We start from the raw sequence: 25,092 nt of genomic DNA, 5'->3' as shown, positions 1-25,092 counted from the left end.
AGGATGCACCAGACTTGGTTGAGTGGCTCGCTCAGCCTTACTCTTCTGCACCCTCCTCATCCTCTCGATCTGCACCCTCTTCTTCACTCTCTGCTATGTGCACCCCCAAAGACACTACCACCAACAACACGACCACCACCACCACCACCACATACCTTCCGCTTGAGTCACTGGAATTATTTTCCGATCCATATCAAGAGGACATTTCTGATGCGCAGCCACTCTTGGTATTGGATCAGGAAGAGGAGGTAGCAACAAGCGCTACTCAGCAGTCTGACGCCAGTACCCAGATCAGCCCAAGGAGGAGGTTGGTCCCCGGTGTTGCTGCCTACTCCGAGATCTCTACTTATAGCGGTGGGGAAGGTGACGTTGATGATGACGTGTCTAGTGATGTCACGTGGGTGCCCACAAGAGAGGAAGAGGAGGGGAGTTCAGAGGGAGATATGGACCAGCAGATAGGGAGGAGAAGCAGCAATGACTTACATTGCACAGCAGGGACAAAGCAGACTGCAAATGTATCAGGAGCGAGTCATCGACCATGTACGGTCACATCTGGCGCTCCCAGGACACCGGCACATGGCTCCGCAGTGTGGGCTTTTTTTAACGTGTCCGCTGCTGACAATAGCGTTGCCATCTGCAATCTTTGCAGTCAACGCGTTAGTCGCGGTAAGCCCAATACTCACCTAGGGACGACCGCCTTAAGAAGGCACATGAGCAGCCATCACCGAGCCCAGTGGGAGCAACGGAACACACAAAGCCACACTGCAGGCTCTCACCGTCCAGCCTCGTCTTCTACTTCTCCTTCTCCTCTCTCCTCACAATTGTCCTCCACTCCACCTTCCATCACGCCAAGCTCACATTTTTCTGCAAAAAGGCAGGCTTCCGTGGGCCTAATGTTTGAGCGTAAAAAAATGATGACGCCGGATAACCCTCTTGCCCAACGGTTGGCGGCTGGCTTGTCAGAACTCATAGCCCGCCAACTACTGCCATATAAACTGGTGGACTCGGAGGCCTTTCGCAAATTTGTGGCCATTGGAACACCACAATGGAAGGTCCCAGGAAGGAAGTATTTCTCAGAGAAGGGCATCCCAGAGCTATATGGCCATGTTCAGCGGCAAGTGAATGTATCTCTGGCACACAGTGTCGGTGCCAAGATACATCTGACCACAGACACGTGGTCTAGCAAACACGGGCAGGGAAGGTATATCAGTTTTACTGCCCACTGGGTGAACCTTCTGACGGCCGTCAAGCATGTAACCCGTGGCACCCGTGTAGATTTGGTTTTACCGCCACGGATTGCATGCAGGCCTGACTCTTCTTCTCCTCCTCCTACTCCATCCTCCTCCCTCTCCTCCTCAGCTGCCTCCTCCTTTTCCGCTGCTAGCGTCTCTTCCACTGCACCGCCCAAGCTCCCCAGAACCTATTCCACATGCCAGGTGAGACGTTGCCATGCCGTGCTGCGTCTGTTGTGCCTGGAAGCAAAGAGCCACACTGGCCCGGCACTCCTTTCAGCTTTGCGTTCACAGGCAGATGAGTGGCTAACACCGCTCAATTTGACAGTTGGTAAAGTGGTGTGTGACAACGGTGCCAATCTGCTTAGCGCATTGAAACAGGGCAAAATCACGCACGTGCCGTGCATGGCACACGTCTTAAACTTGGTCGTGCAGCGATTCCTTGTCAAATACCCTGGGGTCCAGGACATCTTGCGGCAGGCAAGGAAAATCTCGGCCCATTTCAGAAGATCTTACACGGCCATGGCTCGCCTTGCTGACATTCAGCGGCGACACCATCTGCCGGTCAGACGTCTTATTTGCGATTGCCCGACGCGATGGAACTCAACCTTCTATATGCTTGATAGGCTGCTCCAGCAGAAACGTGCAGTTAACGTCTACCTGTATGAACTCTGCGAAAGAAACGGTTCTGGGGAGCTGGGTTTTTTTTCACCGCGCCAGTGGCTGCTCATGCGCGACACATGCAGACTTCTGCGGCCATTTGAGGAGATCACCAAACTGGTCAGTCGCAGCCATGGCGCCATCAGTGACATGGTACCTTATGCCTTCTTTCTGGAGCGTGCATTGCGTCGTGTCATTGATCAGGCTGTGGAGGAGCAGGAGCGGGAAGATGAGGAAGTCGCAATGCTGGATGAATTCCCAGGGGGGGCTACTCTATCTGAGACAAGTCAACAACAGGAGTCTGATGAGGAGTCAGAGGAGGATGGTGCCGGGGCGGATGAGCAGGAGCAAGAAGAGCATGCTTTAAACCTTTCTGGGATCCCTGTTGTGCGAGGATGGGGAGAGGAGAATGAAGAGGACGACATTATCCTGGATGATGAGCAGGAGCCAGGCCACCACACCGCTTCCACTTTAGTGCAAATGGGGGCCTTCATGCTCCAGTGTTTTAATAGGGACCCCCGTATAAAAAGCATGAGGGTCAAGGACCAGTACTGGGTGGCAACGTACTTAGACCCCCGGTACAAACACAAAATGGCGGAAATGTTACCGCCGTCGCAGAGGGCTGTCAGAATGCAGCACTTCCAGGCCTTGCTTCGAGAAATGCTGCATTCTGCTTTTGCGTGCGCTGGCAGAGGAGCAATTCCCACTCCCAGAGAAGGATTTGCGGGTACCAATCCAACAGCGCCTGCAAGAAGAGGCCGGTTTGAAGATGTGTTGGTGACTTCGGATATGAGGTCATTCTTTCAGCCGACCCATCGACAGGTGTCATCCGGATCCAGCATCAGGGAACGCCTAGACCGTCAGGTGTCCGACTACATTGGGTTAACGGCCGATGTGGACGCTCTGAGGAGTGATGAACCCCTAGACTACTGGGTGGGCAGGCTTGACCTCTGGCCAGAGCTTGCCCAATTTGCAATCGAACTGTTGGCTTGCCCCTCATCCAGTGTCCTGTCCGAAAGGACGTTCAGCGCAGCAGGGGGGATTGTGACCGATAAGCGTACTCGCCTAGCTCACCACAGTGTTAACTACCTCACATTTCTAAAAATGAATGAGGCATGGATCTCGGAGGAATTCAACACATGTGACCAGTAGACCATGTATATGTCTATAAACTATTTTTTTAATCAAGCACACAGACCTTCTTAATTCATTTGGCTCACTTCCTTGACCCAAAAAAGCACACCGTACTATATGCCCCTACCCTCCTCTTTGAAGAGGTTGAGCGGTGTCATATTTCTACTGGGGCTGCTTATGATATCCCTGTGCTGTGCTGACTTCCTCCTGGGGGTTCTTATTATGAAGGGATCACACTATCCCTGTGCTGTGCTGACTTCCTCCTGGGGGTTCTTATTATGAGGGGATCACACCATCCCTGTGCTGTGCTGACTTCCTCCTGGGGCTGCTTACGGTGCTGCTGTCAGTGCTGTATGTCACGGTGCTGCTGTCAGCGCTGTATGTCACGGTGCTGCTGTCAGCGCTGTATGTCACGGTGCTGCTGTCAGCGCTGTATGTCACGGTGCTGCTGTCAGCGCTGTATGTCACGGTGCTGCTGTCAGCGCTGTATGTCACGGTGCTGCTGTCAGCGCTGTATGTCACGGTGCTGCTGTCAGCGCTGTATGTCACGGTGCTGCTGTCAGCGCTGTATGTCACGGTGCTGCTGTCAGCGCTGTATGTCACGGTGCTGCTGTCAGCGCTGTATGTCACGGTGCTGCTGTCAGCGCTGTATGTCACGGTGCTGCTGTCAGCGCTGTATGTCACGGTGCTGCTGTCAGCGCTGTATGTCACGGTGCTGCTGTCAGCGCTCTGTATTACGGTGCTGCTGTCAGATGCCTCTATCACGGTGCATGTGTCATTCCGGTATGTCACGCTGCTGGTGATCATCTCCTGCACCCTCTTCTTTGCCTACCCTGGTCCCTGACCTTCCCTCTCCTCCATTGCCTTCATTAGCTCCATAGTCCTGAATTGTTAGAACAATTTCCCAAATAAAATAAAAATGCTTGTAGTTATCGATCCCAAATTCACCTCATACATGTATTATGTCATTGTCCAGATGGTGGGACTACGTTTTACCCCCTAATAATTACCACGTGGCCGCAAATTCGACATGAAGGTTTGCAAAGTTCGCCTCCCATTGAAGTCAATGGGGCCCGCGGCGAACGTTCGGTTTCGCGAACGTTTGGGTCCGTTCGCATTTCGCGTTCGCGAAACGTCCCGTCGGAAGTTCGTCCATCACTACTGATGGCCTCTCCTCTCTGACGGCGACTAGTGGATGTTGAAATAATTACAATGCCCATCTATGAACCACTTTTGTGAGTATTGATTTAAAAAAAAGTTTTATTAAAATTTACCATTTTACTGCACTTAGAAGGCTCCATTCCTCTTCCATTTGTCTTTTTCAGAGCATTTTTTACATTTCTACTCAGAACTGGCAGCCCCCTATGGACAGTTTCTTTTTAATTCTTTTTAATTCTTTTAACTATTTTTATTATTTTTCCTTACACTTCATGGACGTTACTGACTGTAACAGCCCATTGTGGTCCTTAATACTATTTATATACTATTTATACTCGATGTTCATTCCCATTCAACACTATATGAGTTTGTTTACTAGTCATATTCAGAGTGCGTCGTATTATATTTTGTTTTCCATGCTGCCAAACAAGCCTACTTTGTTTCTCTTATTAATACTTTGTCATCCAGTCCCCATCGGCTCTTCTCAACCTTTAATTCTCTGCTTCGTCCCCCACCCCCTCTACCCACTAACTCACTCACTGCCCAAGAGATTGGCAATCACTTCAAAGACAAGATTGATGCAATTCGTGAGGACACCTCCGCTGTGCGTACATCTTCCGCACCCAACATACTTGGCCTAATAGCACATTCAACACTCTCCTCTTTTGAATTGGCTACTACTGAAGAGGTTGCAAAACTTTTCTCAGATGCTCACCTAACCGATTGTCCCTTGGACCCTGTTCCCTCACAACTATTAAGGTCACCCTCTAATTCTATCCTATGCTCCCTCACTCACATCTTCAATCTCTCCCTCTCAAGTGGCACCTTCCCCTTCCCTCTAAAACATGCGCAGATCACCCCCATACTTAAAACCCCTCACTGGACCCCACCAACCTGAACAACTTAAGACCTATCTCATTGCTCCCATTCACCTCTATACTTCTAGAACGCTTAGTCTACAGCCGTCTTGGCTCCTACCTCAGTGAAAATAACCTTCCTGACCCATTACAGTCTGGCTTTCGCTCTCAGCACTCCACGGAAACTGCCTTACTAAAACTCACTAACGATCTACTAACTGCTAAAACCAACAGCCAGTACTCTATACTCCTACTACTTGACCTCTCTGCTGCCTTTGATACTGTTGACCACCCGCTCCTCCTCAATAAATTACATTCCCTTGGCCTCCGAGATTCTGCTCTATCCTGGTTCTCTGCATATCTATCACAGCGCTCCTTCAGTGTCACCTACAACTCTGTCTCCTCCTCTCCATTGCCTCTTTCTGTGGGGGTCCCCCAAGGCTCTGTTCTTGGACCCCTTCTCTTCTCTATTTACACCTCCTCCCTTGGTCACTTGATAATCGCCCACGGCTTCCAATACCACTTATACGCTGATGACACCCAAATCTGTCTGTCTACTCCTCACCTCACTCCTTCAGTATCCTCTCGCATTACTAACCTGCTAACTGACATCTCAGCATGGATGTCACACCATTTCCTTAAACTAAACCTCTCTAAAACTGAGCTATTAATATTCCCCCCTGCACATGGCCCCCTCCATGACTTTTCCATCAAAATCAACAATGCAACCATCAGGCCCTCCCCTCACACCAGGCTACTAGGTGTAACCCTAGACTCTGACTTGTCATTTCAGCCCAAAGTCCAATCGTTGTCAAAAGTTTGTAGATTTCACCTCCGTAACATCTATAAAATTTGCCCCTTTTTAACAAATGAAACCACCAAGCTCCTCATTCACTCCCTTGTTATCTCTCGCCTTGACTATTGCAACTCTCTTCTCATTGGCCTGCCTCTCCATAGGCTATCTCCTCTTCAGTCTATCATGAATGCTGCTGCCAAACTTATCCACCTTACCAACCGCTCAGTGTCTGCCAACCCTCTCCTCCAGTCCCTACACTGACTCCCAATCACCCAGCGAATTCAATTCAAAATACTAACCACAACATACAAAGATCTCTCGTCTCCTCCTCCCATGCTCGTCTCCAGGATTTCTCCAGAGCCTCTCCCGTCCTCTGGAACTCGCTACCTCCACCTGTCCGGCTATCCCCTACTCTTTCTACCTTCAGGTGATCCCTGAAAACTCATCTCTTCAGGGAAGCCTATCACGTCTCCAACTAATCATCTACCACTTCCATCAGCTCATTCCCCACAGTTATAACCTTTTGTACCACCTGCCCCACCCTATTAGATTGTAAGCTCTTCTGAGCAGGAACCTCTTAAGCCTTTTGTATTTTATTGTATTGTAACTGTATTGTCTCCTTTTTATATTGTAAAGCGCTGCGTAAATTGCTGGGGCTATATAAATCCTGTATAATAATAATAATCTCTTATGAAGAAAACAAACTTTGTTTATCTCATATTTTAAAAAGTTTTGGGTTGGATCCTGGAGGCTTTGTAGAGCTTTGGTTGTGATAAAGCCTTCGGTCCCAGATGTAATGGCTCGTACACACGATCAGAAAATTGTACAAAAAAAAATACCGCTTTCAACGCGATCGTGGGATAGTCTGATCATTAGCACACAGCTTCCGAGAGCCGATCATGCAAATTTATTCGATATTATCCAATGAGACAAGCACGGGAAAAAAAATTTGTACGATACCAGATCGTCCAATTTTCGTTTAATCAGTACAGTTGTCATTGGACAATACAATACAAATACAATAAAATACATGACATCACTTCCAAATTTTTATTCTGTCGTACCTGGCAGCTGGAACTCAATAATTAGCTGTGCACAAGTCTTTAGCGACAGGAGGCTCTACGGCTCTCTCTTTGCGTTTTGATAGCCTGCTGCTGAGCAAAAGGCTGAATACTGACAGAAGAACACTGCAAATGTAAACATACTTTTTTTTTGGGGGGGGGGGGATCTATTAGAAAGCACCACGTTAGTCAGGAACCAACATCATTTTAGTTGGTGGCTTAGATGTTTTCTGTTTGTTGTATGCAATACACTTAAAACTGTGTGTGTTTCTTGCCTAGCTGAATAAAAGGGCAGGACAAACCTGCTGGAGCTGTTCATGGGTGTCCCTACATTTATTCTTGCAGTCTACTGGCTGGTCCAATGACATTGTGGGTCCAACTTCCTAGATTGAGTGTCAGTCACACACCATTACGACCAGAACAGGAGTATTGTGAGTTAATGCTGCATTGATGACAGCTTGACAGCTTGGGCTCACAGGAAATTGTCTGAATGGTGTTGGCTATCATTTTAAAGAGGAAGTAAACCCTAATGAGTTTACTTCCTCTTTGATTCCCTGCAAAGGTAAAGCATAATGGACTACTATGCATCGCATAGTAGTCCATTATGTGTCACTTACCTGACACAGGAGCCAGCGAATGTACCGCTGTCCCCTGTAGTTCCGAGCGTCCATCTTCTTGGTGGGTCTCGCTGCTCCGGCGCTATGATTCGCTGGAGCAGCGGTGATGTGTGCAGCGGTGTGCGCACGGGAGCCGACGCTTGCGGCATATCGCCGCGATCTGCGGCTTGCCCAGTGCACCTGCGCGCCTCTGTCTACGGCGGTGGCTGTCTTCAGGTAAATATATCCTAAACCGTATAGGTTTAGGAGATATTTCTTGGACCTACAGGTAAGCCTTAATCTAGGCTTACCTGTAGGTCAAAGTGGTTTGTAAGGGTTTACAACCACTTTAACCAAATGTGGTTTGATGGCCAGCTATGGAGATTTTTTTTTTTAGTATGAAGAGAGGATACTCTTTTGGGTACCCAGAAGAGGACCAGTGGTCAGCTGGCCAGCTCTGGAGAAGAAGTTTTTTTTATTTTCGTATGAGTAGGTTTTTTTCTTACTATGGTTATTTTGAGAGTGCTCAAAAGTGACTCTTTTTACTTCCCCATTTAACAGTTCCTTTTTACAGAGAGGTTGCTGTAAGCTGTTCATTGCTCCTTCTCTCACGTCAGAGAACTCCTGTTAGGAATAATACTATTAACTGTCTAGAACAGGGTTCCTCAACCAGGGTTCCATGGAACCCTTGGGTTCCTCCAGAGGTTTTTAGGGGTTCTTTGAGCATTGAGTGACTTCTGACTCTCAGATAAGTTCCCTTTGACACCATTGATCTTTTCAGCTATCTGTAAGGTGCTAATTCATTCCAATGTGCTCAGGTGTTAGGAGCATTCTTCCGAATGACCATCACACTAGTGTATAATGTATTTTAGATATAGTCATTTTTAGCAGGGGTTCCATTCCCTAAGATCAGAAAGTTATTTCAAGGGTTCCTCTGTATTCACAAGGTAGAGGAAGTCTGGTCTAGCATATAGGAGGTGCCCATACACAGAGACATGTTTAAATGACAGGGGATTTCCTAATAACGCAATTATCTGTTACCGATGACATTTGGAAACTGGACAGCTGCTCACTCACAGCCCAATGCACAGACACCCAGCATAGTCCACCTAGGAGGAGAATCTTCCATATATGTTCCCTGGCTCTTGCCCAAGAAACTGACCCAAACAACATATGCACCTTACCCATGCCCTGCATTACCCAACTAGATTGCAGGACAGCCCTTCCCAAACTACAGGATTCTATCTTCATAGCAACGGTGACAATTCTTCCTTACCAATGATGTCATTACTGTTTTCTAAGATTGTTTTTTTTAACCACTACCCCCTTCCTGCCCAGACCAATTTTCAGCATTTGAATGACAAATACTCAGTCATGTAACACCGTACCCATATGATATTGTTGTCCTTTTGTTTCCACACAAATTGAGCTTTCTTTTGGTGGTATTTCTTCACCACCTTTATTTTGTGCGCCATAAATAAAAATTTTATACTGTTATAAAATTTAGCAAATTTATTAATTTTTCTTCATAAATTTTGCCCAAAATGTATACTGCTACATATTTTTGGTAAAAATTACCCAAATCGGTGTATATTATTTGGTCTTTGTGAAGGTTATGGAGTCTACAAGCTATGGCGCCAATCATTGAAAATGAATCACAACTGGTGTACTGATGTCCTATCTCATTTCTTGAGACACTAACAAGTCGGGAAAGTACAAAAACCTCCAAATTATCCTTTTTTGGAAAGTCGACTATCCAATGTATTTTGTAAGAGGCATGGTGAGTTTTTTGAAGTTTTTCCCACAATTCTTTGCAAGATTAAGATTTTTTTTCTCACAAAATGTCATATGCTTACTGCAACTACACATTCTGCTACTTCTCCTGAGCATGGCGATATCACATGTGTGGGACTTTTTTCATAGCAGAAGAAAATTAGCAGAAGGAGCCTTGGGGCTCCTTCTGCTAATTTCGTGTTAGAAGTTTGGTGAGTGTTGATTTGCACTTTTCATTTCGTGCTTTTCAGTTAGTTTCTGAACGGCCGTTCGTCAACCAGACATGTTGCGCAATCGGAGGAGATAACGTGTTATTTATTATTGGCCTTGGAGTTATTGCTTTGACCCAAGTCCAGTCTAGGAACAGGAGGAGGAGGAGTTTTTGGACCAAAAAATTGGTTGCTTTATTAATCGTGACCAATTATGTCATATGCCTTTGCTGCGGGACCTCCAGGAGAATAATATGGATGATTTTCTGAATTATCTCTGGATGACGGACCCCTGCTTTCACCAACTCTTGGCATTGTTGACCCCCTATATTAAGAAGCAGGACACATGCATGAGGCTTTTATTTTATTCTTTGGTTGAATAATAATGATTTGATTTGTTATATTTTCTGTATTTTTGGATGCATAGAATGCACTTTTTGGTTACGTTCTATTGGCAGATAGCATGTCTAATTTTATTTGTTTTCTTTTTTTAAATTAATGCACAATAAAAAAATGTGTAGAATAATACTTGGCTATGTGTTTTACTTCAAATGACAGTTTTGGAGTAGGCAGTAACATTTAAAAAAATACAATGTAAAATTAACAAGGGACACCAACATAGTTGTATCTTTGATCTTAAAAACTATGGGATAATGGTGTGGTAACTTACCCCCCAAAAAAAAGTCTTTGAAAATTAATGTGCAATAACTCCTTCAGTATCACCAGTAAAACAGCTTCATTATTATCCCATTAAAGAAGAAGAGAATGTGCGCTGCATTTCCAGATTTCATAATTTGCCGCATCACGAATGTAATTCTCCATTACGAACGCTAATTTACAAGACCGACTGCTTCTGGCTTGTCAATGCTTCCGAGCAAGCGTGTTTGTACTTTGGACTTTTGCTTGATGGACTTGTGTACATACACTCGGAAAATCCGACAACAAATATTTGTCCGCAGAAAATTTTAAAACCTGCTATATCCGACATTCGTCCACGGAAAATCTGACAACAATTGTGCAATGGAGCGTACAAACAGTCAGATTTTCCACCAACAGCCTGTCATCACACATTTCCCATCGTAAAATATGATCGAGTGTACAAGGCTTTAGGGCCTTGGTCATAACCTGGGCACAGGGGTAGAGAGTTCTCCCACCCAAATCTCTTTGAAGCCTCTACTCTCCAGACCCTAATCTGGAAATCGCAAAACCTGGAGAAAAACAAAAAAATTATTTTCTCCATCCAGAAAAATAAGTAAGTTTCACATTATGACATTGCCTTGCAGGTTGCAAAAAAAAACAAGCTTTAAGCTTCACTTTGCAAAGAATACACAAGCAAAGAAAAAAAAACAGCATTTTTGCTTGCACATGATTGGATGACAAAAGTCGGCAGATCTTTATCTCATTTACTAAGCTCTGGAGTAAATGCCCTTGCAGAGTGCAAGTGTATGTGCAAAGTGCACAGTCTATTTGCCTTTAGTAAAGAAACCGCAGTGATTTGTGAAAAACTAACGTTTCTATAGCACTCTGTGTTCCTTTCAGCATTCTGTAATGATGCAGATGGCAAGTGGCAGCTGCTGTTTAAAATTTTTGGGGGTTGCAAACAAACTGAAAAATTTCCGAAAAATACTGAAAAAAAAACATCAATTGCAGCCTCACTGTGCCCATCAATTTCAGCCACTATGCACATCAATTGCAACCACATTGTGTCCATCAATTGCAGCCACAATGACCCCCCGGTGGCACTCAACTGTCACCTAACGAGCACAAGCCCCCCCCCCCACGGCACTTAACCAGCACAACCCTAAACACCCTCACCTGCCTGCTCGTTGTCTGCGGCGAGTGACAGCGGTGAGCTGTGCAGCAGGCAACGGGTCAGGGAGCGGCGAGCTGTGAGATAGGCAGCGGGTCAGGGAGCGAGTGACAGCGGCGAGCTGCAGGACAGGCAGCGGGTCAGGCAGTGGCGAGCTGTGGGGCAGATAGCGGGTCAGGCAGCGGCGAGCTGTGGGATGGTCGGCGGGTCAGGCAGCGGCAAACAGTGGGATGGGAGGCGGGTCAGACAGCGGCAAGCTGTGGGACAGGCAGCGGCGAGCTGTGGGACATGCGGCGGGTCAGGCAGTGGCGAGCTGCGGGACAGGTGGTGGGTCAGGCAGTGGCGAGCTGTGGGACAGGTGGTAGGACAGGCAGTGGCGAGCTGTGGGACGGGCGACGGATCAGGGAGCAGCGAGCAGTGGAACGGGTGGTGGGTCAGGCAGTGGCGAGCTGTGGGACAGGTGGTAGGCCAGGCAGAGGCAAGCTGTGGGACAGGCGGCGGGTCAAGCAGCGGCGAGCTGTGGGACAGGCGGCGGGTCAGGCAGCGGTGAGCAGTGGGGACGGGTGGTGGGTCAGGTAGTGGCGAGCTGTGGGACGGGTAGTAGGCCAGGCAGAGGCGAGCTGTGGGACAGGCCCCGGGTCAGACAGAGGCGAGCTGTGGGACGGACGGCGGGTCAGGCAGAGGCGACCTGTGGGACGGGCGGCGGATCAGGCAGAGGCGAGCTGCTAAGGACACTGGTCCTGACACCCCCAGAAACAAGCAGGGCTGACGCAGGCCCTGCAAAGCCATCCCTGGCTCAGATCATGGAAGCCATCCAGCATAACCATGCATCCCTCACTTCACAAATGGACACTATTAAGACAGAGCTATCTTTCTTGAAGCATGATGTCCATAACCTCCGCCACAGTGATGAATGCTGAACAACGCATTGGTACAGGATGAGACACGTCCCTTGCAGGGATCTGCGGCATGCCCATGATTATACCACTGATAAGCTTACTGACATGGAGGATCGTTTAAGGAGAAATAATTTATGTTTTCTGGGGTTCCCAGAGGGGGCTGAGGGCAAAACTCCGGAGGCATTCATGGAAAAATGGCTGACCAATGTGTTTGGTGCTGCTACCTTCTCACCAGTATTCACCATTGAACGGGCTCATAGAATCCCCATGTGACCCCTACCACCTGGGGCCCCACCACGTGCCATGATCATAAAACTGCTCCATTTCAGGGACAGGGAAGCTGTTCTCAGAGCGGTTCGGGAGAAGGGCAAAGTCTCCTTTAATTTTCCTGGATTTCTCAGTAGCAACACAAAAGCAAAGAGCCACTTTTCTAGCCATCAGACGCAGGCTGCGAAAGCTCCATCTACCATACGGCATGCTGTATCCTGCACGCTTACGAATCATTTACCAGGGCAAGGCCTATTTTTTGCGGATGCCAAGGAGGCATCTTACTGGGTGGACACCCTGGGGCATTAAAAATCACAGGAACCAAAACGAGAGATCTCCTCCCCGTTAATGTTCCCATTTCTTTATGGCTAATTGGGACACCTCTGCTATGTGCCAAACCTCTCCTGACAAAAGGCAAACGGGGGTGAAGGAAAACAAAGATGTTTTAGCTATTTTGATCCCTTCATTCCCCCCCCCCCTCCATCTCTTCACAGTTGCTATGGGATATTAAGCCTCAAATCCTTTGTCGCAGAATGTACACTCATTACTGTTCTTGGATGACAGTTATCACCATGCTATTTTCCTTGTTGATCAATTTTTCTTCTCCTGCCTCCTATTACTTTTGGCGTTGTGATTTTTTCAGGCTCAGGGTTACCACACATACTCATATTGTGCAGACATGTGCGGATGGAGGCCCAGGGCTGTAGACATTTACACGTTCCTTAGGGTTTGTTGGTTGAGGGTCTGTGCCATGGTCCTCCTGCCTCGCAATTTTGGTTATGGGAACAAAGGTCTCATATGTTGGGGTGTGGGAGCTGGGAGGGTGGGAATGTTGGGGGACCTTTTGTTATGTTTTTTTTTTTACTGTTGCTGCTTTCCATATGCAATACTGGTATTCACAATTATATATACATTTGACTAATGGTCTCCCAGACCTAAATGACACACAACCGCTAGCTCTGATTAATGTGCTGCTGTTTCAAATGTCTATGGTAATCACATTCTGGTGCATTTCTCATGGCGCGCTGGACCCCAAGATGAGGAGGCTTCCAGCGGGCCCTGAGAAATGGGCTCCACCAGTTATAATTTATCCATACACATGATCTAGATTACGTTTAGTCTCATGGAATGTTCAGGGGCTTAACCTCGAAGGGAAATGATCACTGATGTTTGAATATCTGGCAAGACATAACACACACATGCTATCCTCCTCCAGGAAACCCACCTCCAGGGATAAAGAGTCATGGCTCTAAAGAGAGCAAAAATTGCCTACGCTATACACTCCACATATTCCACATATGCCAGGGGCACATCAATCCTTATAGCTAAATCAGCACCTATCAACATTAAACATATCAAACTTGACCCTAATGGTTGCTTTGTCATTGTTGTACTTGAACTCTTGGGCAAGCCATACACGGTAACTAGCTTATATGCCCCACCACCCTTCACTAAACTATTCTTTGAACGGGGGATGAGCTCCATACTGGTGATAGCGGAGGGCCCTTTATTGATAGCGGGTGACTTTAACACGGTACTCGATAATTCCACTGATAGGTTCAAATGTTCTGCGATATCCCCCACGCCCCTGTGTTCCTTTCTGACCCAATTTGAACTGGTGGAGGCCTGGAGGTGGAAGCATGCGGACGGGAGAGAGTACTTGTGTCAGTCTGAAACACACAGTACTTTGTCCTGGATTGATCTGTATCTGGTCTCATCTGACCTGCTAAACAGGGTGACTGAGGCTAAATACCTCCCTAGGGCGGTGTCTGATCATTCCCCTTTAATGGTGGACCTCGCCTTGGGCCCCCCCACCTCCTATCGCATGTGGCGACTAAGCCTGTTGTGGCTGGCTGATCAGGCAGTTGTGGACCAAAGTGTAGCCGAAATTAAGTCTTACTGGATAATCAATCGCCAAAGCGCCTCTGTCCCGATGACCTGGGATGCCTTTAAGGCCACCACACGCAGCACTTTTGCTGCCGCAATTGGGCAGGCTCGCAAGGCATCCCAGTCCAAATTTATGGGCGCGGAAGGGGATCTTAGGAAGGCAGAGGCTGCCTATTCCGTGGCCCCCACCCCTGTGACACATGCTACCTGGAAACATAAGTCCAGAGAACTGGACCTGGTCCTCGAGTTTGGTGGCAAAAATAGTCGGTCACTGGCTTATCTATCTAGACCTGATTATCGGTCATGCAGCATCCCAAGAATTACAAATTTAGAGGGAGTAGTGGTGGAACAAAACAAGGAGATAATGGATGCATTTGTCACCTTTTATTCCTCATTATATGCTACTAGAATTCATTATACCATTGTGGAACTGGATGACTATTTAGCTGAAATTTCATTACCAAAGCTTCAGGACGAACAGGCCTCACTCTTAGACGATCCCCTGACAGATAAGGAGATTGGGGAAGCCATACAATCCTTTGCCAGGAACAAAACACCAGGATTGGATGGATTCCCTATAGAATGGTATATGCAATTCAGAGACATACTAATACCTCACCTACTTAAAGTATACACCTTTGCTATGAAAACAGGACAGTTGCTGCCCTCTATCTCAGAGGCGCTGATTGTCCTCATTCCCAAACCCCATAAAGACCACCTACTTTGCAAATCGTATAGACCAATATCACTTGTTAAATATTGAATGGGCTCCCGCGCTTTATATGGGATTACAGTGGACTGTTCTTATTCACTGGATGCCGCAAACACTTTCACGAGACACCCACTCATGTATTCGAACAAAATTAAAATTAGATTGGTGTTGCGCTTCCAAGAGCCTTTAAAAAAAGGAACCCCAGGGGGCTGATTCCTTCAAAAAGGAGTGTAATCTAATAGTGTATAATCACCCCAAACACATAAACAAAAAATATAAGAGTTAATAGAAAGCCTCTATACACGGTATAAGGGTATACGGGTTAGTCTATCACCTAATAAAAGTGTTCATATACATTGAATTGTGTATACATAATCATTGACTATTAAAGTGCCAAGTGCACCTTATAATTCCGTGTTATGACAAAAAGTGCTAAGTGCAACAAAACGCATAAAAATATTTTAAAGCACACAAAATAAACGAACAAAGTGCTGAGTGCATACAGTAGACACAAAACTAAAATATGCGTATCATTTAACTAAGTGAACACAGTCCAGTGACAATATCACATATATCAGCTATCACGCACACCCCATTTCCTTTATTTACCGATACGCCACACAGTAGCTACGCAGTTTGGCCTGCGTAACATAACTGTTCAACTCTCTCCGCTATTGACGGATCCTTCCCATACTAAACTATTCTCAACCTATTATAGGTCTCCATTACACACTACAACTCATAGGCTTAGCAATACGGCCAACAAATGGAGACCTGACATCCCTGAATTGATGGAGGACATCTGGCAGGAAGTACTTACCTTCCAGGTCCCCCCTGTCATTTCTTCCCGAGACAAGGTCATACAAACCAAACTGCTATATAGATCTTACTTCACGCCATCCTTATTGTTTAAACTCAATAGATTGCCCTCGGTATTATGCTCCAGAGGCAGCATGGCTGATGGCACGTTCTTCCATTTGATTTGGGAGTGCAGTCCCAGGAAGTTCTGGTCAGAGGTCACAGCCTTTCTTAGCTCCCTGACCCAAATACCCAATATCTGTAATCCCCTGAGGCGTTTACTAGGGTATATTGACGACGAGGGCATATTTAAAAATGTACAAACTTTTATGCGGATAGTATTTTTCTATGCTAAAAAATCGATAACCATCCATTGGAAATCGCAATCCTCACCCACCATAGCCTTCTGGCTTACAACCGTTAATCATGCTATTCCGTTATACAAGCTGACATATGAAGCCAGAGGATGCCCAAAAAAAAATTCTTAAAGATATGGGAACTCGTGGATTAACATCGAGAGAACCATCCCACTTGCCACGTGAAGACTATAAGAAACTGTTGATCACTGAAGGATTTTAGTCGAACAGAGCAAAGATGCAACTGCAGAGTTGATATATATCCATTAAATGTATACCAGTTTGCTATATTTTATATTGGATTGAGCGGTGTTCGCTCCATATACGTGTATGTATAATTGTTTGTTTTGTAATGAAAATAAATAAAAATGTACTGTTGCCTTATGAGTTTATGTGAAATCTTCATTAATATCTGTAAAATATTGTAATTAGAAATAGATCTCATTTGGCCGGCATCTAGGAATGTCAGGTAACATGCCTCCCCCCCCAGGGGCTTGATAAGAGCAGACAATGCGGGGCCGAGATTTGTATACACCACATGGAGAGCCACTCCCATTGTTCTACACCTACTCACTTCAAAGGACCCCATGCTGGGGTAGACAATGAGGAGAGTCCAACCATAAACCTTGCTTAAGTTCCTGGGGAAATCCAATTAAGTCTTCTCTTTAAGACTAGTCACAAGGATTTGCATGAAAGGGGGCCGACTTATGTAGTGAGCCCTCCAATCATGATCCAAGCTAAGGCAGCCAATGGGGAATCAGCATGAAGGCATATTACCCAAAGCCAAGGTGAGGGACAGCGCTTTTTCGGAAACCAGTGGTCAAGGGTGGAACTCTGTAAGGATGGGTAATTATGGTTAAGGTGATGCTTGTAACTAAATATGCTTGTATGCTTGTGACTAAATACACTGTCTTAGAGAATATACTTTGTATTCCTGCATGTAAATATTATATTACAACCTAGTATTTTCTTCCTTGAGGTAAGATCATAGATAGATTTGTGTGTTAGCTAGACTTTCAACTACTTTTAATAAATGGTGTTATGGTAAACCTTTCTTATCCTGGTCATTAGAATTCTCTTTTAAACCCATATCATATCTTCTGATTATTAAATCAGAAATATAGATTTTAAAGGTTAACAGTGGCGACCACGAAGTTGATTACAGGACTGAAAGTATTTAATATAATACCAAGATTTGTGTAATGCAGATTAAAGTTATTGGGGGAATTTAAACTGAGTCAGTTTGTCCTATAGTTTGAAGGCCACAGCAAATCTATCTAGGGAAAAATACAGGTAAATGTTTTGTTGTATCAGTGGGTATTGGATTAACTCTAAAAAGGAGGGAGGATACACCACATATTTTGTGTTGCTTAATATCCCGTAATTATAATTGAAAAAGTTCTTTGGATGTACCTTTACATACCGGTCCATGTGAGGGGGAGGAAGTAACTTAGCGGGAAAAGTTTTGTTATTATTTTTTTTTTATTTTTATTTATTGTATTCCTTGGTGCTCATCGAGGTTCATTGCTCTCTAACAATTGTTTGAGTGTGCTGCATGGGGAGCACATGGGTTTCATTGGAAAGACGCCAATTGGAGTGCGGTCTTGGTTTTGTTGAAAAGGTTCAACAGATTTTTATTTATTTATTTTTTTTTTTTTTAAATGGTCTGTCCACTAAAGGCATAATATTTGTGTATAAGGACAGTGAAACTAGCTACAAGTGAGTAGTTTGTTTATTTTAGCTGTGGAATTTTACAAGCAGTAATATTCTAATGCTTTTCAGTTACAGTACAGAACTGTGGAAGTCTTGTTGCTGAATGCTGAAGCTAATATCTGAGAAAGATTATTAGTATAGGGTAAAATAAGATGCATCTAGCATACTGTATTATACCTTGAAATTTTGTTTTAAGGATGAAACCTTACCACAAATTGGGTAATCCGAGTTTGTGGTAGATTCATTTTTTTTTATTTTTTTTTCTCTTATTTTAAACTGAATTGGGTTTAACTTTGGTGTAAACACGGCTGTGTGTACCTTTCTATTGTAAACTGAAAGCGTTATTCACCCTAGTTGATACCTGTGGGCTTAGTATTGTTCCTATTGTTCCCCGGGTCTATTGTTCTGCGGGCGTAGGCTCAGATAAGGAAAAAACTACAAACTATTGTGAGTAGATTTGGGGTGTCTCCAGTAATCTAACAGGATTGTTGTAGTGAGAGCTGAAAATATATATATATATATATTTTTTTTTTTTTTTTTTTTATCTATCCTCTCCACTTTACTGCATTTTCTGAATTTTATTCAATGGGAGTTTCTGTTTGTTTTCCCTACTTCTTTACGGTAATATCAAAGTGATTGTATAGTACAGGGCAACAGTTAACTTAATTTAGCTTACAAATTGTGCATTGTATAGCTTGATAATGTCTGCCATGTCTTGTCTAGGAAATTTTGTAGCAACTTATACTTTTAAACACAAGAGCAATAAATTTGCCTGTGATGCTAAGTTAAAAGCATCTCCTTGGACTTATGTCCAGGAGTTATTTGAGGAACAAGCTAAAACAAACAACAAGAAAAAGCTCAAAGGTCTAGCCTTGGCAGGCATGTATGCAGCTGGCATGGCTATGAATGCTAAAATACAGCAATTTGAAGCTACAATCTACAATAACAATATTACAATGTCACAGTTGCTACAAACAATTTCTATCCTTAAAGGACAGGCAGTTATGGCCAGCAGATGCGAACATGGTAATACTATGGCACCTACTTGTGCCTATGAAATTGGGGACATTAAAGAATATGAAAAGTATAAGGGAAAGGAGGATATCAATCCTAATTCTACTTTTCCTGTGGCGATGGGAGAAATCGCAGAGCCACAAGAAAATCGAGAATGCACCATGGTCACATACCCACCAGACAATGGGGACCAGATATCCACAAATGAGAAGCAAGATAAGTTCCCCAACATTGGCAAAATTAAAAATAATGAACTCATTATTTCACACGCAACCAATGTGCAACAGAGGGGGGAGCTCTCAGATGTGAGATGGCATAGTGATCAGGTTAAGGCATCTCCCAGCCCAGGGCAGTGGGGGCAATCTACACATAACATAGATTGTAATGCAACCATTTTTAGTATTCCTACAGACAACAGAAAACTAGCTCCGCCTAGAGTAGGCGTTAATTTCAACAACTCATTGAAAGGTGAGAGTTCTTTTGTAAGTACCCCTAGATCTATTAGGAAGACAGGAAAAGCAGTTCATCAGGTTTTAGCCATTGAAAATTCTCAGCCCAAAACCACACCAGTTGTTAAGAGACGCTTTAATACTTTACAAAAGATAAAGTGCTATACCTGTGGGTTATTAGGCCACATTTCTCAATTTTGTGTGTCTTCTGGTGAAATGATATTTAAACAGAAGCAATATACAACAAGGAGGCGGGACATAGAAGTGTACTCACCACGCTGGGGGGAAGGGACCAGGAGTAATAAATATGAAAATACAAAATCATACATCCCTTCCTCAACTATTAAGGCTGAGAATGAGACCTTACAGCAGGAGATTAGGCAAATTAAACAGGAAAGGGATGAATTTGTGAAAGAATTCCAATCTTTTAAAAGAAACGTCATTGACTCCCTGAATTTGAGAAATGGAGGGAGTAACTCGTCCACCGCAAACCAAAACAGTACACTAAAAGCGGAGATGAAATACAACATATAAATTCGTTTTAGAGGTCTATGGCATTTTAGTTTCATTAGATCAAAGTGGGAATGGCATTGTCCATTTACCAATGTACACATAAGAATGATGTATTTTTAATTTTTTGTTTTGCTTTAAATAGGTTAAATAAATAAAAAAGGGGGAAAGATTAATAACTGTCTTCTACAAAGTAATCTGTTTTCAGGCTTAAGTGAATTCAGGAAAGTATATGTCCATACAAATTGGCTGTACATATGCGTAAATACACGCCTAACAAAGGTATGGTATAACAGTCCATTGTTTTTGTTCTTGTTTTTTCTCTCTTCCTCTCACTTTCCTTTGTATTCTCCCAGAGGCCAGAAACGCCTAACAATTCATTTGCAAAAACCAAAGTGCTATCCAGGATGTATGGGATGCAATCGAAATGAATGTGTATGTGTGAGTGATGGAAGGCATGGGTATGAACTGTCCATGTGTAAACAAAGATTTTATTTTATTTATTTTTTTTCTTAGGGGGTGTACTCAACATTGCTTTATGGCCATAAATAAGTGACATCACACTAATGCGCATGCGTTGTACTGTTTATGATTATTTTATAATTTTTTTTTTCATTGGAAATGAGCTCAATACTGGTACCAGTTTAAAGTTATAATTTTTTTTTTTACAAGTTCAAATGTACTTGCGAATAAATAACCTATGCACAAATATTAAATCTCAATCCTTATAACTATGAGGAACTCTCCTTTCCTGTGGTTTAGAGTGAAGGTTCTTTCACTCTGACACTCGGAAACTACCACGATACATTACTTTGCACCTTGTGGCATCTTATGGATTCAGTAGGTCTTGTGTTTTGTTTTGTTCTGCCTTCCAAATTAACTCATGTGATGCTAATATGTGTGAAGGTTATAGATCTACATGTTGTCGTTTAGAATTTAAGTATTTACAAACCCTCCCAGTTTTTCCATAATTTTGGTCTGTCCGAGTATAGATATGGGGGTGGGTCCTGGACATTATTGACTGTACTTACGGTTAATGGACCCATTACCTTGGCTGGAAGTCTGTTCCAAGCATCCACTACTATTGTAGACCATTATGAACCTCTCAGAGAGGTACAGTGAGGTGTTATTAATGATTTTTAAGTTTTGTATTTTAGGGTAATTGCCCAAACAAGGATGGATGATCGGACGCAGACGGCAAAGTATTGTGAAACACAGATGAGGACCTTAAAACAATTTTATGTTGGTTTTAAGGAGAAGCCTTGAATGGAATTAATTACAGTCAGGCCTTACTAAATTCTAACTTCTTTAGGGCGGTCTGTTTCAATAAACAGAGGTCCTGCTCTCTCTAATACAAATTTTTGTGGCCTGCTTGACTTGCAAATTGTTTTGCACTAAGAGTCAATTAATATATTAATCACCACCGAGAGAGGGTGTTGCGCAATGTTTGAAAGCAGATTCAAATCATTTTGTTTAACACAATTACAGATTCAAGGCTCTTTAACAAATTAAAGGTTGAGGCAGCATTCAATCTGAATAGTTTTTTTTCTTTATTGTTTTTTTCTCCTTCAACTTTTTCTCTTAAAGAAAACTATTTTTTTTTTTTCTTTACTTCCTATATCACCTTATTTTAATTTTTTTGGTGATTCTTCAGTTTGGCTTGCCTAGGGTGAAATAAAAAAAAAAAAAAAAAGAGGGGAGTATGGGGAACATTATATGGAGAACATTTAAAGCAATTACAAATGTTGATATAGAATATTAAAAGTTTCCCTTTAGCATTTTGGGGATGGGGCGAGTATCCAACAGTTTTTGTTTTTCTCTTATGACATTGGATAATTGTTTTATATAATTTTAGGTCATTGTAGCTATTATCATGACAATAGTAACATAAGGCTTTAGCAACAGCCATGTGACTATTTTCTGTGTATATGTGACATACAATCCTCTCTACAGTTCTAATGTTGGGCAGTCATCAGATGTGGTCATTGATATATATTTTTCTTTTTCATTTCTTTCTTTTTGTGCCATAATAAGTTCAAAGAGCATTGCGTCAATATCATATAGATATACTGGGACTGGTGAGACTCATAGTGATTGGCAAATAGCAGGGAGTATAGTACATTTGTACTTAAGAGTATTTTATTTAGATTTTTCCAGAAGCCACTAGTGACTGGTGACATCACACCTATCTGTATTCTGAAATCCAGTCATGTTTGTCTGCGTAGGCGACACTGCCTAATCTGCAATGAGAACTCTTAAAGTGATGACCTCTTCCGTAGCCTGCTAAAGGCAGGGCTCGTGCAGTAGCTACACATGGTAGCCAAGGACGGTGCCCAAGGTTTGGGACCAGCACTGAACATAGCTTCAGTAACAGGAGTTAGTGGTGAGTTGCGATGGCAACAAGAACCCCCTGCACACTTGAAGGGTCATACACAGACACACAGTGGCATACCGCAGAAGGCAGAACAGAGTTACTTGCAGGCATATGACCATGGAGGAAGAAAGATGGGGGATGGAAATCAGACACCTGGCTGAAGGGCGTACTTAAATTGTTACACATGTCACTGAGAGAGGGGTCTCATCAGTATGTCGCAGTATATCTATGGTAATTCTAATAAAAGGTCCTAACTGCTCAGACTTACCAGACAAGCATTAATTTGAATGCATGTGTCTCAAATGTACTTGTGGTTTTCTTTCTCTACCTCTGTCCACATTAACAAAGTATAATCTTAGCCGGGAAAGCTGATCCAAAGGCCATTACTGTATGCAGCATCCAACGGAAATCACCATGGGAGGCTGTCCCAGAAGCAAGGGCAACATGACCAGATTGACATTATTGACTTTCGCACTATCATCATTGGACGGTTGAGAACAAGGATCCTCATGTTTTTTTTTTATTATTATCCCTCTTGTTTTTTTTTATTGTATTTTGTATCCTATGATTTTTATTATGGACTTATTACATTCAGAACAAGGGAGGACTACCGATACTAGGATCCAGAAATGTGAACTGTAGAGATGGAGAGTTTAAACGTTTTTTTTTTTTTTTTCTTCTCAAAGAGTTTTATTTCATTTCAGAGGGCAAAGCCAAACTTTCCAAATATTAAAGAAGATTGCACCTAAATCATTATTCTATGTGTGGCCGAGTCTCATATTCTCAACTGGCCACAAGGGGCCATCTGTTGCCTTATGAGTTTATGTGAAATCTTCATTAATATCTGTAAAATATTGTAATTAGAAATAGATCTCATTTGGCCGGCATCTAGGAATGTCAGGTAACATGCCTCCCCCCCCAGGGGCTTGATAAGAGCAGACAATGCGGGGCCGAGATTTGTATACACCACATGGAGAGCCACTCCCATTGTTCTACACCTACTCACTTCAAAGGACCCCATGCTGGGGTAGACAATGAGGAGAGTCCAACCATAAACCTTGCTTAAGTTCCTGGGGAAATCCAATTAAGTCTTCTCTTTAAGACTAGTCACAAGGATTTGCATGAAAGGGGGCCGACTTATGTAGTGAGCCCTCCAATCATGATCCAAGCTAAGGCAGCCAATGGGGAATCAGCATGAAGGCATATTACCCAAAGCCAAGGTGAGGGACAGCGCTTTTTCGGAAACCAGTGGTCAAGGGTGGAACTCTGTAAGGATGGGTAATTATGGTTAAGGTGATGCTTGTAACTAAATATGCTTGTATGCTTGTGACTAAATACACTGTCTTAGAGAATATACTTTGTATTCCTGCATGTAAATATTATATTACAACCTAGTATTTTCTTCCTTGAGGTAAGATCATAGATAGATTTGTGTGTTAGCTAGACTTTCAACTACTTTTAATAAATGGTGTTATGGTAAACCTTTCTTATCCTGGTCATTAGAATTCTCTTTTAAACCCATATCATATCTTCTGATTATTAAATCAGAAATATAGATTTTAAAGGTTAACAGTACCTTTAAAAAAAATAAAAAATAAAATAAATAAATAATTAAAAAAAGGGGATGTATGTAGGCATAGGACATGCCCCCTACCACACCCCCTTTAAAGGAGAAATAACCAAAAAAAAATGGTTAATTAAATCCACAAGATCTTTTTTTTTTAACCACTACTATTCCTTTTATACTGGCTTTAAAAAATTACAAATGCAGCAATTTAGAAATTGGATGAAAGGTTTAGCACTGGGAAACACTTAAAAAGTGCATTTTATATACAACTATGAGGATCAGACCAAAGTGAGGGACAAATGAGGAGCAATGAGGGACAGAGGGACATTGCTCCAAATCAGGGACAGTCCCTCGAAATCAGGGACAGTTGGGAGCTATACCTGTGCGCTCCCTGAAATCAGGGACATTTGTAAGCTATGACATCACCAACTTCAACTTTGCATGTAGGACACGTGGGTGACTCTGCTCTCCCCATGCTGTGTGGTTTATGGGGGGGGGGGGGATCAGTGTATCCTATACAGATATCGTAACTACGTTTTTTTTATTTCTAGAGGAAATAACTAAATTCAGATCAGGGTTACGAATATTCTCCCATGACTTACCTGTATGTAATAATTCGTCTCCACATGTCTCATCAGGAGTGATATTTGCACAGGACCTCCTCCTCCTCTTCTTTTGAACCTCACAACTTCTCTCCATTCACACCCCTTATACTCCACCTTGAATCGAACGCCTTGTGTTCAGCCCCCCTCACTGACTACTCACTATATTCATTTCTGTAGTCTTGTAAAATTTGCTACTTACCTTTTTAACGTACTCGATCAGTTTCTGTCTTCTCCCCCACTTATGACGAAGAGTGAAACTGATACTTATGTCTGCAATTTGCTTTCAGTTTCCATCTTTGCATTGGCAAGTTCTCTGCACAGAAAAAAAAAAAAGCAGTCAGAGAAATACAGTATGCAGCATGGTGACGGAGATCTCTCTCTCTTTTTTTTAAAGTGTCGCGCTAAATAAAATAAATGTGAAAAAAAAGAAAAGAAAAAAAAATATAGGTAGGTAAATATTTAACTTTTTTGAGTTCCGGGCTCCTCTGCTATTTGACTTTTACCCTAAACTTAAAATAAACGAACATAAACTACCCGAAATTGACTTGCCTCCTGCCTCTTACAGCAGAAAATAGGAGAGGGCGAGGCAGTAATTGGGGCCAATGAGGGGCTCTTGCATGCACATGGACTGACAAAGAACGAGCTGGCCAGGGTT

At 43.5% G+C, this 25,092-nt stretch overlaps 1 protein-coding gene across 4 annotated transcripts in view; it reads right to left on the bottom strand.

Moving 5' to 3' along the window:
• LOC143936116 (interferon regulatory factor 4-like) overlaps positions 1–24,752 on the bottom strand; it is a 64,013-nt gene extending 39,261 nt beyond the window's left edge. For 3 of the 4 annotated variants that reach the window (XM_077460466.1, XM_077460468.1, XM_077460469.1), the window contains exon 1: positions 24,637–24,752. The gene's annotated coding sequence lies outside the window, so the exon portion shown is untranslated. The other variant, XM_077460467.1, reaches the window with a different exon arrangement.
• Between the last annotated feature and the right edge of the window lie 340 nt (positions 24,753–25,092).

The sequence above is a fragment of the Lithobates pipiens genome, unplaced genomic scaffold, assembly GCF_037356315.1.
Source record: "Lithobates pipiens isolate NorthernLeopardFrog02 unplaced genomic scaffold, aLitPip1_a1.2 Scaffold_28, whole genome shotgun sequence".
Taxonomy (NCBI): domain Eukaryota; kingdom Metazoa; phylum Chordata; class Amphibia; order Anura; family Ranidae; genus Lithobates; species Lithobates pipiens.
Note: the sequence above shows the minus strand (reverse complement) of the source record. Positions and strands in the feature narration are given on the sequence as shown.